Source organism: Oncorhynchus clarkii, chromosome 30 (assembly GCF_045791955.1).
Source record: "Oncorhynchus clarkii lewisi isolate Uvic-CL-2024 chromosome 30, UVic_Ocla_1.0, whole genome shotgun sequence".
NCBI classification, from domain to species: Eukaryota; Metazoa; Chordata; class Actinopteri; order Salmoniformes; family Salmonidae; genus Oncorhynchus; species Oncorhynchus clarkii.
In genome coordinates, this window is record NC_092176.1 from 6,958,947 (window position 1) to 6,971,289 (window position 12,343).

Below are 12,343 nucleotides of genomic sequence, written 5' to 3' on the forward strand. Positions count from 1 at the left end.
TATCTACAGTAAATGAAGAGTAATGTGACAAAGGAATTATTATCATTTTTGATTTGACACAGTCTCTGAACCCCCTCCGGCGTTTTACATTTAGGTCATTTAGAAAACACTCTTATCCAGAGCGACATACAGGCGCAATTAGGGTTAAGTACCTTGCTTAAGCAAACAGTTTTTTTTCACCTAGTTGGCTCAGAGATTCAAACCAGCAACCTTTCAGTTACGAGCTCAACACTCTTGACCACTAGGCTACCTGCCGCCTATGTGACACAAGAACATGCAGGACATCTGTATGCCCGAGTCAGACACATCAAATCAAACCACCTTTGATTGGTCACATACACATATTCAGCAGATGTTATTGAGGGCAGAAATGCTTGGGTTCCTAGCTCCAACAGTGCAGTAGTATCCAACAGTGCAGTAGTATCTAACAATTCACACAAATATGGCATTGACTAAAATACAGTAGAATAAAAAAACAGTATATACATATGAGATGAGTAAAGCAGTATGTAAACATTATTCAAACATTATTAAAGTGACCAGTGTTCCATTATTAAAGTGGCCAGTGATTCCATGTCTATGTATATAGGGCAGCAGCCTCTAAGGTGCAGGGTTGAGTAACCGGATGGTAGCCGGCTAGTGATGGCTATTTAACAGTCTGATGGCCTTGAGATAGAAGCTGATGGCCTTACCGGACCACAACCTTACCGGGTCCAGTATGAGGCCTATCACTGCTTTGAGCTATACAGTACTTCCTGGCATTAAGGGTGATAGTAATGATAATGAACCATATGCTCTTGTTCATTAAAGGATGGATGGACAGGTTGGCTGACCACAGTTCTTCTACTGTGATGGAGCTGCACCAAAAATTAGTCTGCCTCATCATTGAAATGGGCAGATGAAAATTTGATGAGGGACATCGTGCTGCTGAAATATTCTGTTTGCCTGGCAAGGACACCCCATTTTTGTTTGGGACCCTGGAGGCATGGGATCCATGCAGGCTGACACAATATTTACGCCTGAGGTGCTGTTAGCATACAAGGAGGATCCCACACTCAGCAGCCTTTCAAATATCCCATCCCCGCAAACGTTGCTGCATAAAACCCAGATATCCCAGCTCTTTCCTCAGAGACAAATTGCCCGCCCAGTAACCTTTGAAGATACTGGCATCATTGGGGAAACAAACCGCTCTTCATTTCAAATGATGTTTTACTCCCTCAATTTGGCCCTTGTAAATGTATGTATAAATATTTCCCCCTACAAATAAAAACTGTGCTTATCCTGATGTCCTCCCTTAGCGTTGCCTCTTACTTGAGCTACCTGGAGGATAGAGAGTTTGACGGTAAACTATAACGATAAAAGACCTAAAATTAGCACTAACCTGCTGAGTGACAATGCAAAGCTAGTCAAATGATCAACATTTTTCTAATAAATTGACACACTAGAAGCTTACAGTTTAAAAGGGCTGTTTCATCTCATTGGGTAATGAGGATCCTACAGAAATAGACAACACTGCAGAGCAGGGGGACTGGGGAGAGGGAGCGAGGGAGGGAAGGAGTGAGGGAGGGAGGTTGAGAGCGAGGGTGGGAAGGAAGGAGGAAGGGAGGGTGCTGTTCTCTACTCATACAGAGCTTACTTCCTGAGATGACAGCAATAGTTACTCATATTCCAGCCCCCTGAAATGTTAATTTCATTAGCCGCATTAGGGTTGTCCTGCAAGTGTTGGAGTACCAGACCGCGAGCAGCGGTTTTCTATTTTCATAATTCATCTGCAACCCAAAGCAAAGTTGAGACCAACAGCGCAGAAAGCATGGACGGGTTAACTCTGTTATCCTCCTAAGCCTGGACAGAGCATCATCAGTCATACAATAGGCTACTCCCCTACAGGGGAACACAGCTAGAAAGGAACTGGTGGACAAACTAGGCTTTAGAGAGAGAGAAAAAAAATGGATGCATTTGTGAACATACAGTATCTACTATGCTGATATACTGTACTATACATTCAGTGGGACCAGACAGTCAAACCTTAAAATTATTTCAAATTAAATTAAAAAAAACATGCACATAATGCACTTCACATAGCTACATTGTCTAGAATGGTCCATTTCTGAAGACAAATTGTTGAGAATACTAAGGAAAAGATCAATGAGAAGAGCATGTGCCTTGATAAAGAAAATAATATTGACCAAGACCAGCAACAAAGTTCACAGGCAATATCATGTGCTGAGTCAACGTAATTCCACAAACTGTTACTACACTCCATGCAACTGTGTTTGGATCTGTGTGTGTGTGTGTGTGTGCAGTGCACAGGTGTCATCATGCCAGCCAGGTTTTGGCTCTATCGACAGTATCCCTCACACAAACATACTGTATGTGTACTAACTAAGTAATGCCTTGCAGTTTCCTCAAGACACATGGTTCATTTCCCTCTTTTCAAAAGACACCTTCAGCATACAGGTACAGTTTGGCAGGGGATCCCAATTGGCACAAACTGGTTGAATCAACATTGTTTCAAAGTGTTTTTTTGTCAACGTATTGTGACGTGGAATCTACGTGGACAATCATGTACATTGGATTTGAAAAAATGTTATCATGTAAACTGTTGTTTTGAGGGCGAAATTTCAACCACAGGATTATGTCATCGTGGTAACCAATTTTCAACATAGATAAACCTTGTATATAATAGGTCGATTTTTTTTCCTTTGAAACAACGTTATATCCACTATCAAAACAATAGGCTGGGTAGCACCTCCTACTGGAGAATCGGCCTATCAACAGCTACCCTTTGGTCTCCCATCCAGATTTTTAACCAAGCCCAGCCTTGCTTAGTTTTCATATTTGTCACTAACTACTACCAATATGCTATCATGAGAATGATTATTGAGAAATTATTAACAAAAAATATTCACTGTTGCCATCGAACTCATTCCGAAGGGTACGTTTAAGAGAGCAAATTAAAATGTGACCATACTTTATAAGTCATATATCATCAATATTTGGCCTATATAGCATTTGCAAAGTCATCAACAGCTATTGTTTTAATTCAACCCAAGGTTCAACTAAAATAGACAATACACATAGGCCTCAGGGATACAAGCTTTGGTTGATTTCAAATGTAATCTTCAAGTTAATCATTAATATGTTGGATTCAAGTCTCCATCTCAACAAAAGATCTGTTAAAGAAATAGGACTAAATCAAATTAAACTTGATTTCAAGTGCATTTAAGGGTTGATTCGATCTAGTCCTATTATTTAAACTTAGATTCTGACCACAAGCCAGAGACCACTATGATGACACACCAAATGCGTTTGATGGATTGTGGAAAAGAGCAGGAATAGGTCTTTTGTAGGCTACAGTGCAAGCTACATCTTCCGGTGGTGTGACTGCTGTCGGCATCAAAGATTATATGACCAATTTGAATAAACGCTTGGAGCTGGTTCGGAGATAAGGATGACAGCAGTGGTGTAGCCTATTGGCGATATGTATATCACTTATGCCTATTATTGATATCTACACAGCAATTATGTGAATCATGGAATACAAGTTTGGGGGAGTTCCTCCTTTGTAAACTCCTCTGTGGTATTGTGCTCCACACATAATGTAAAAAACTATTTTAATTTAAAAAGACCACAAGTAGGGATTTTCAGTGGCAAGTATTCATGGATGCCAAGGGAAGCCAGGCTTCCCCCAAAAAAATCCCCAAGGAAAAAAGAGAAACATGTAAAATAATGTATCTTGTGTCTCTCGGTTTTTCATAATTTCCATCAATTCTAAAGAGGCTGAATGTATTTCACCGGAGAAAGCATCTGAGCGAGCAAAACAACGCCCCTTGTCTCTGTATGTGTAGGCCATCTATCTGATGACGTCTGGTCAAAAAGAGTATGACATTGTTGCCGCCCATAGTATTGAATGCAAGGGAAGGAAGCCAGCGAGCATTTGGCCTCCCTTGATAAAAAAGTATAAAATAATAGCCAATCAGCGTTGAGCTAAATTGAGTGAGCTCAACTGTGAATTGTCCTGGCGCACCAAAAAAAAAAAAAGGCAAGCCAGTTTGGATTTGGATTCTCTCCAATCACATCGCATACATCATTGACAGAAACAACTTTAATTGTTGCATCTCGTTGCGTTGTTGTCCTGTGGCTAGCTAGCCAAAATGGTCCCTTTCCTAAATTATCCCATCGATGGCTTTGGACTTGTGGTTTTACTACATTTTCCATACTGGCCAATAATTATAACGGTCATTCTGATCCAACCATAAATTCATACAATGTGCCCCAGTATGTTCAGTATGTAGCTAGATGTAATTTTAACTAGCTAACATTGCCAATAAAAGTAAAGTTAGGCTAGCTAGCAAGCAAGCGTTTTAGCCAGGTGAAGGACACCAACAAAAAAACATGTACTTGAAAAATGTCAGATATTTTACCTCTATGGGATTGGTGTCCCTAAACCGGGCCAGTAGTTGCTCAATATGCAATCATGTGACTAGAACGACGTTGTAAGCAACAGCCAATTCTGGGACATAGACATGTTTAATATGGGCAGAAAGCTTAAATTATTGTTAATCTAACTGCAGTGTCCAATTTACAGTAGCTATTACAATAAAAAAATACCATGCTATTGTTTGAGGACAGTGCACAACAACAAAACACTTATCACGGCAACTGGCTTGAAACATTCACCTCTGAAGGTAAATAATGTACTTACATTCAGTAATCTTGCTCTGATTTGTTATCCTGATGGTCCCAGAGATAAAATGAGGTGTAGTTTTGTTTGAAAAAATACATTTTTATATTCAAATGTAAGAACTGGGTTCTAAAGTTTTAGCCCACTGCTGTCTCTGGCTCCACACTGGCCGGCCATCTAGATGTGTGAAGGTTAACATATTTTCTGTAGGAAATGTCATGTATGACATTCCTGGGAGAGTGTAAACTTAACCTTTTTATTACAATAGCATTGTTGTATGTTCTCTGTAGTTATGTACTCAAAAATGTATAAATTGACCAATTGATACAACATGTGATGTAGTAATGTAATTCTTCACTGGATCAGTCTGAAACTTTGCACAGACACTGCTGCCATCTTGTGGACAACATCTAAATTACACCTCAAATCCTTTCAATGTATGGCCTTTCTCTTGCATTTCAAAGATGGGGAAAAAAATAGAAAACAGATGTTTTTTTGTTTGTATTATCTTTTACCAGATCTAATGTGTTATATTCTCCTACATTAATTTAACATTTCCACAAACTTCAAAGTGTTTCCTTACAAATGGTATCAAGAATATGCATAACCTTGCTTCAGGTCCTGAGCTACAGACAGTTTGATTTAGGTATGTCATTTTAGGCGAAAACTAAAAAAAAGGGGTCCAATCCTTAATAAACTTGCTTGACAATGCTGTAGGTCATGTGACTGTTTGTTATTTGTGGACTTCACCAGACAGAGGTTGCTCCCTGGTTTTGTGAGGAAACAAAGGTGTGGTTGAATTTCTTCTGCCAAATGTGTCTTCTTATTGGCCTTAGGCCTATATATCACAATTGCAAGGCATATGAACTAACAGGTTATAGAGTAAACAACACAATTAATATGGCAATATGGCTTTTTTTCTGGCTTGGTTTCCCCGGTGATTTTACACATGCACCACTACTGGGAAAAAAATATCCAAAAAGCCTAACGGACATATGCTTAAACTCATTCACCTTTGACAGACTTCAAGAACTGTAAATTACCGAGATATCAAAGTGTCACCCATAGAGATCCGATTAAATGAATTAAGTATTCTAATTCCTAATTATATGGTGTCACCAACAAAAACGTAAACAATAAACCAATAGCAAATACAGCATATGGCATTAATGTTTCACTTCATGTAAATAGCACTTTTCGGTAGTGCTCAAAGCATGCCATTCCATCGTTTTTGGATTATGTTCAGGGAAAACATTTAGGCTAATCTATATTTCCAAGTCCTATTCTTGTAGATCAAGGGGTATTTCATTAATTGGAATGACTGGATTTAAAAAAATATATATTTTTAAAAATATATAGCCAAATCATTTTATCTGTATTGAAGTGGAAAGAAATGGGTTAGAAGCCTATACAACCATAGCCGCGGGAAGTAAATGTGCTGAGGGTGCTGCAGCACCCCTTGAATTTTTTTAATAAAAAAAATATGTGACTCGTTTCAGGACATAGGTGTATGTCGCACGTCACTACTTTACAGGAGTGGCATTTGAACGTACATTTATTGGGGCCAGAAATGCCTTCTGGGACGTGAACTTTCATGTATCTTAATAACAAACGTGTACTCTTTCCATAAATAGGTGTAGAATTGTTAAATTACGAGCCAAGTTGGCTTAGCCACGGAAAAAGACAGGAACCTTCCCACTAGCCATGATTGGCTGAGAAAATGAATGGGCTGGGCATGCCAGGAAATGAGTTTGGATTGGTCTGCCAGGTAGCATGCTTCTGTCAATAACATGAGCTGTTCAGTATGTGTTGACAGTCCTTTCATCCATGTACAGTGGGGCAAAAAAGTATTTAGTCAGCCACCAATTGTGCAAGTTCTCCCACTTTAAAATATGAGAGAGGCCTGTAATTGTCATCACTTCAACTATGACAGACAAGAGGAAAAAAAGAAAATCCAGAAAATCAATGATCCCAAACACACCGCCCGGGCAACGAAGGAGTGGCTTCGTAAGAAGCATTTCAAGGTCCTGGAGTGGCCTAGCCAGTCTCCAGATCTCAACCCCATAGAAAATCTTTGGAGGGAGTTGAAAGTCCGTGTTGCCCAGCAACAGCCCCAAAACATCACTGCTCTAGAGGAGATCTGCATGGAGGAATGGGCCAAAATACCAGCAACAGTGTGTGAAAACCTTGTGAAGACTTACAGAAAACGTTTGACCTCTGTCATTGCCAACAAAGGGTATATAACAAAGTATTGAGATAAACTTTTGTTATTGACCAAATACTTATTTTCCACCATAATTTGCAAATAAATTCATTAAAAATCCTACAATGTGATTTTCTGGATTTTTTCCCTCATTTTGTCTGTCATAGTTGAAGTGTACCTATGATAAATTACAGGCCTCTCTCAACTTTTTAAGTGGGAGAACTTGCACAATTGGTGGCTGACTAAATACTTTTTTGCCCCACTGTATATGAGTATGAGTCTCGCTACACTTTGAGATACGTTTCTAATTTTGTCAGAAAGTTTAAGTTTTATTTCATGTTAAAGCGTACTGTTTGTTAGCTAGAAAATGCTAGCTTTCTGGCTCGCTAACGTTACATGTATGATCTGTGTAGAAATATTATTCTAATCAGAAATCCATTTGCATTGCTAGTTATAGCCTAATGTTAGCTAGCTAACATTGAACATAGTTTGTTAGCTTTAGCTACCTGCAGATTCATACTACAGCTATGACAATGTTTGTATTGGTAGTAGTATGAGTTGGGATTGTTCCAGTTCATTGTTTAACTAGCTAGCTAGCTACATGTGTAAACAAAAAGATTCCACTTCTGCTGGACAATAGTGACCCATCCACTAAGCTAGATGTGGCTGGGGGGTGGTTATAGCATTTCCTTCACATGACCCATCGATGTGTCGCGTAAGCGTCATCTAATAATGCAACCACTTCACCGTACCATTTACACCTTATGTATCCTGTGCATGTGACAAATAAACCTAGATTTGATTTGATATCGCATATGTTTACCACATGGCCTCACATGTGAATGCTTAAAGAGATGGGAGTAGACAAAGAGCTCTCCAGTAGGTGTACCAAAACATTCAAGGCCCATTTTCTCAAAAGTGGGGTTTACACGTTTATCATCTTTCAAAGCAGAATTACTTTCCCATTGTTCCTCAACTGCAGTGTATGATATACCATTTTCTAGCGCTGAGTCTCTACTTTTATCCAATGATAAAAACACCATTTCAAATGTTGCTACATAATACCAAATCGAGGAGGTCGGTCACATATTAATACAAATATATATTATTATTTGTTGAAAATATTTTTCACAAAAGTAGTGCACTAGTCCTTTACTACTATTAGAGGACCAATATAGATATACCTGTACGTAGCGTGGGCACACATTTTTCAGCATCTCCCCATGGTAGTTGTATAATTAAGAACAGTATCTTGCAGGATTCAATAGTTGGAATTGTAAGAGTTATTGCCCTGTCGCTTTCTCTGTGATTATCATTCTAATGGAATCCAGAAAGAACAAAACCCTGTCTTCAAACACTTACATCAAAAGGTTATGGGCAAAGACACAAAACATCCACATCAAATTATTATTATTTTTGGATCAAATAACATGGAAAACAACCACTTTTTGTGCAGTATTAATTTACCATCCTTCCAACCCACTTAATGTGGTTTGTAAGGATGGTAAATTAATACTGCACAAAAAGTAGTACATTAGTGTATTGTCATCAAGGTTTGTACCTGTAGACTTTGCATCACCATGAAGGAAAACAACGCACAATACAGTAATTGAGTACATTGAGACATCAAGTGGTTTGTGATGATCTGATCTGATATTATGGCTCAGTTGGCTGAGCATGGCTCTTGCAATGCTAGGGTTGTGGGTTCGATTCCCACAGAAAACATATATCAAGCAAGCATTTTATATTCCACAAGTATTATTAGATGAGCTGTTCTGTACAGATAATTATCAGACAGAAGTTACAAATGCTGGTAAATACAAAAATATATTTAGTAAAAAAATGTAAACACAAAAGCCTTTACTAGTCTTGTATTAGCGGACTGATATAGACGTCTTCTGTGCGGACAATATTTTTTTCCCTGCATCCCCCTTCCATCCTCAATCAAAAATCGTAGCATCCCCACCCCCAAACTACCGCAGCTATGTACATAACCCATAAAGTAAAATGAAACATCCATTTATGGCCAGTTATCTAAACTCTAACATTGACTTATCCTGCAATAGATGTTGTTCAATTGGTAACATACATTGTCTTCTTCTAATGCCTCTTAAAGGGAAAGTAATCTAAAAGTAAGATTAGATTACTTTACTGAGTTTGGGTAATCCAAATTTGTTATTTATTGCAATTTTGGACAGGTAACTAGTAACGGTAATGGTTTACATTTAGAAAGTAACCTTCCCAACCCTGAACTCATCCACTCATTAACTGCCGAAGTACTTTGAGAAAGACCAGGAAAGGGCAGGCATCCATTTCCTCCAGACAAGGCGGCACTGATCATGTTACCTTGCCCTCACCATAGCCAAGGCCCATAGCTGGATATTTGACGGACAGCTCTGATGGTGATGGTTTAAGGGCTTAGAAGCAAACTCACAAGGCTCTCATGAGTTGTTTAAGTGGCCCTTTACCCCCACCCTGCAACCCTTACATTCATAACGCGTTTCCTCATACTACTGTTCTACAGCAGATGACTCCACTCTAGAAGCACAAGCTGTTCCAAAACTAGGCCAAAGACTGCATCATACACAAGCAATTGCAGACCAAAGCAAACTAATTAGAGAAAAACTGTATAGACACATGCAGTAGCGGCAGTGCACTAACTTCATCCCTAATCTTACTTTACCCAAGACAATAGAGTAGTGCGGAGATTATACTGAAATTGCATCATCTTAAATCTAATGTGCTCTTCTTTGCTTTACAGAGATCTATTCAGAGTGTGCCGTGACTTGAGTCAGTTCCGGATACACGTGTCCTTTTTACACACTCAAAATATTACCGTACAAGGGTAATCCCGAGTGGTGCAGCGGTCTAAGGCACTGCATCTCAGTGCTAGAGGCATCACTACAGACCCTGGTTCGATTCCAGGCTGTATCGCAACCGGCTGTGATTGGGAGTTCCATAGGGCGGTGCACAATTTGCCCACCATCGTCCGGGTTAGGGTTTGGCTGGGGTAGGCTGTCATTGTAAATAAGAATTTGTTCTTAAACTGACTTGCCTAGTTAAATAAATAAAGAAGGGCATAGGCAGTTAGAATGATAGTGTCATAATGACAGTGAAAGGATACATCCCATAATACTTTTCACATCTGTGATTGGACAGGCCCCTGAGGCTGAGAGGGTCACTGCTGCAATTGTCAGGTGTGACAGACTGTCGTCTGGGGGGGGGGCTCTCTGGGATTCTCTGATCCACCCAGTCTCCTTAACAACTCAAATCCCTCCAGTCACAGCACAGTGCAGCAACACCAGTAATGGAGTGAAGCCACTCAGAGTCCCATACTGTCCACGGGCCTGTCCACAACTGTCTGGACACAATGGCGACTGGACTGTGTGTGGATCTGAATGTTAGGCTGGACAACTCTCTTCCAAGACTGGCGAACACATTTCACAAAGTCATGTCTGTGTTTTGTATAGTACTGCATTATTAATTAACAGGCATTGTGGGCTGGGGTGGTGCAAGTGTAAAGGTGGGTGGTTCTATGTCGGAGGATCGGGAGGAAAATATTGCGCTTTTTCTACCCGTCTTATTTGTCTCCCCCACTAATCCATTTACTCTGTAAGAGCTTATCTTTCTATATTGACTTTTTATTTTATTAAATTTGGACTTTACATTTTTTTTTATTTTTACATGGAGCTGTTTTCCAATGAGAGAGGTGGTGGCAGGAAACAGATGGGAATGAGGTTAAAGGGAGAGAGGCCAAAATGCCACTGTCAGGCTCTGCCCACAGGATCCTTGTTGTGGAAAAATAAATCAATCCTGTTAGCACGCAGAAGTATTCCTCCACACTTGTATAAATCAGGTTGACCATGTGTCTCCATAGTCCCAGCCAAAGGAAATCACCTGTTCCACTCAGACTGAGATTGTGTGGAAGGATTTTCCCAGTGGTTTCTGAAGAATTTGAACAGCCAAAAGTTGGCCCCTGGAACCCTAACTTGAGACAGGTGAGTGAAGCTTAAACTTTAGCGGAAAATGGTTCAATGTGATAAACAGTTGTTCATGTCAAGGTCCTTTTCCCCCACTGTGATGGGTGCTGAGACAGGACCACAGGCAAATGAATACAGCATTAGTGGGGCCTCTGTCTCTCTGACACTGTGGTCTCTCCTGACAGCTTGACATGTCTCCTATCATTGTGTAGTAGAGGAAGGTGGGCGAGGAGGTCAGAGGGATAATGGCTATGCCAATATATTATACCCAACAACTGGAGCCATCCGTCACATCTGACACGGCTCCATCCCCAAAACAAGAGAATGGGCACCAGGGTCACTCTCACCCTAATCCACCTATCAGGGACAGAACCCTATTTTCACCCCTTATTTAATTGTTTCCTGATTGTAACAATATTATTCATTTCGACATGTGTTTGTACAATACAAACCGAGGGTTTTCAAATGCCTTCTGGACACAGACAGGCTTCACGCCATTATTACTTGTAATGTTTCTACTTCTACTCAACTTAATCCAACCCAGCTGGTGATTATTTAGATGCTGCCGCAACAGGCGTGAGCGCCTGTGGTGTGCTTGTTTTTGGAGCTGGCAGATTCATTTCAGCCGGTGGGAAAATAAAGATCCCGTGTACGCTAAGAGTGACCAGAGCGAAGGTCTGAGGATGGTTTCCTTATTTTTTTTTTTATTATTATTTTTTTTTCTCTATCCTTTTAAAAAACGGTGCAAGGACAGAATGGGACAAACGGATACATCTGGTTTGCTCTCGTCCGGGTGTTTCTCAAAGAAGTTTGTGCAAGCGAAGGGACATGCAAGCTGTGGTCCTTTCTCCTTGGGGCCACTTCAAACTGCCACTTAGAACGGACGACATCAGAGAATCTTTGCAATAGCCAAAGGAACCTGATGAGGATGTTTGTTGCTCTGACTAATGATACATCTTTCGCATTGTATGATTCTGGATTTTCTATATTTCTTCTGTATAGGGCTATAAATAGAGTGCTATCCGGTGGAAATATCAATTACCACGGCAGCCTTTGTGAACAAGCATAATCTAAATGTCCAAGCATTATCAGAAGAGTTCAGAACAAAATCCCTGAAACAAGGCTCAAATCAGATTTCATCAAAATAGGAAATTATAAAACAATTTAGCCTGCCTTTCACAAGTAGCATCTTACTCAATTAGGGGGCCTTGGCTTTTGTTGCTCTACCCGATTAGGTTTAATCACCGGTTCATTATCTGCGCTCCTCATGTCAAGGGGAAATGAGCCGTGGAGAGGGGGAGGAGGAGGGGGAGAGAGAAAGGGGGGAGGAGGAGGGGAGGCGGAGGAGGAATGGGAGGAGGAGCAGAGGAGGTGGTGGAGGAGGCAACGGCGGCAGTTCTGTCCCTGTGCTGATGGGCCTGATGTCATTACAAAGCCCTAGGCCATTTCTCTCAGTGTTTGCAGTCCATTTATTGA

The 12,343-nt window shown here is 40.4% G+C and overlaps 1 protein-coding gene across 2 annotated transcripts in view; it reads right to left on the reverse strand.

The window, feature by feature from the left end:
• LOC139389938 (netrin-G2-like) overlaps positions 1–12,343 on the reverse strand; it is a 60,600-nt gene that overhangs the window by 36,981 nt on the left and 11,276 nt on the right. The window lies entirely within an intron of this gene.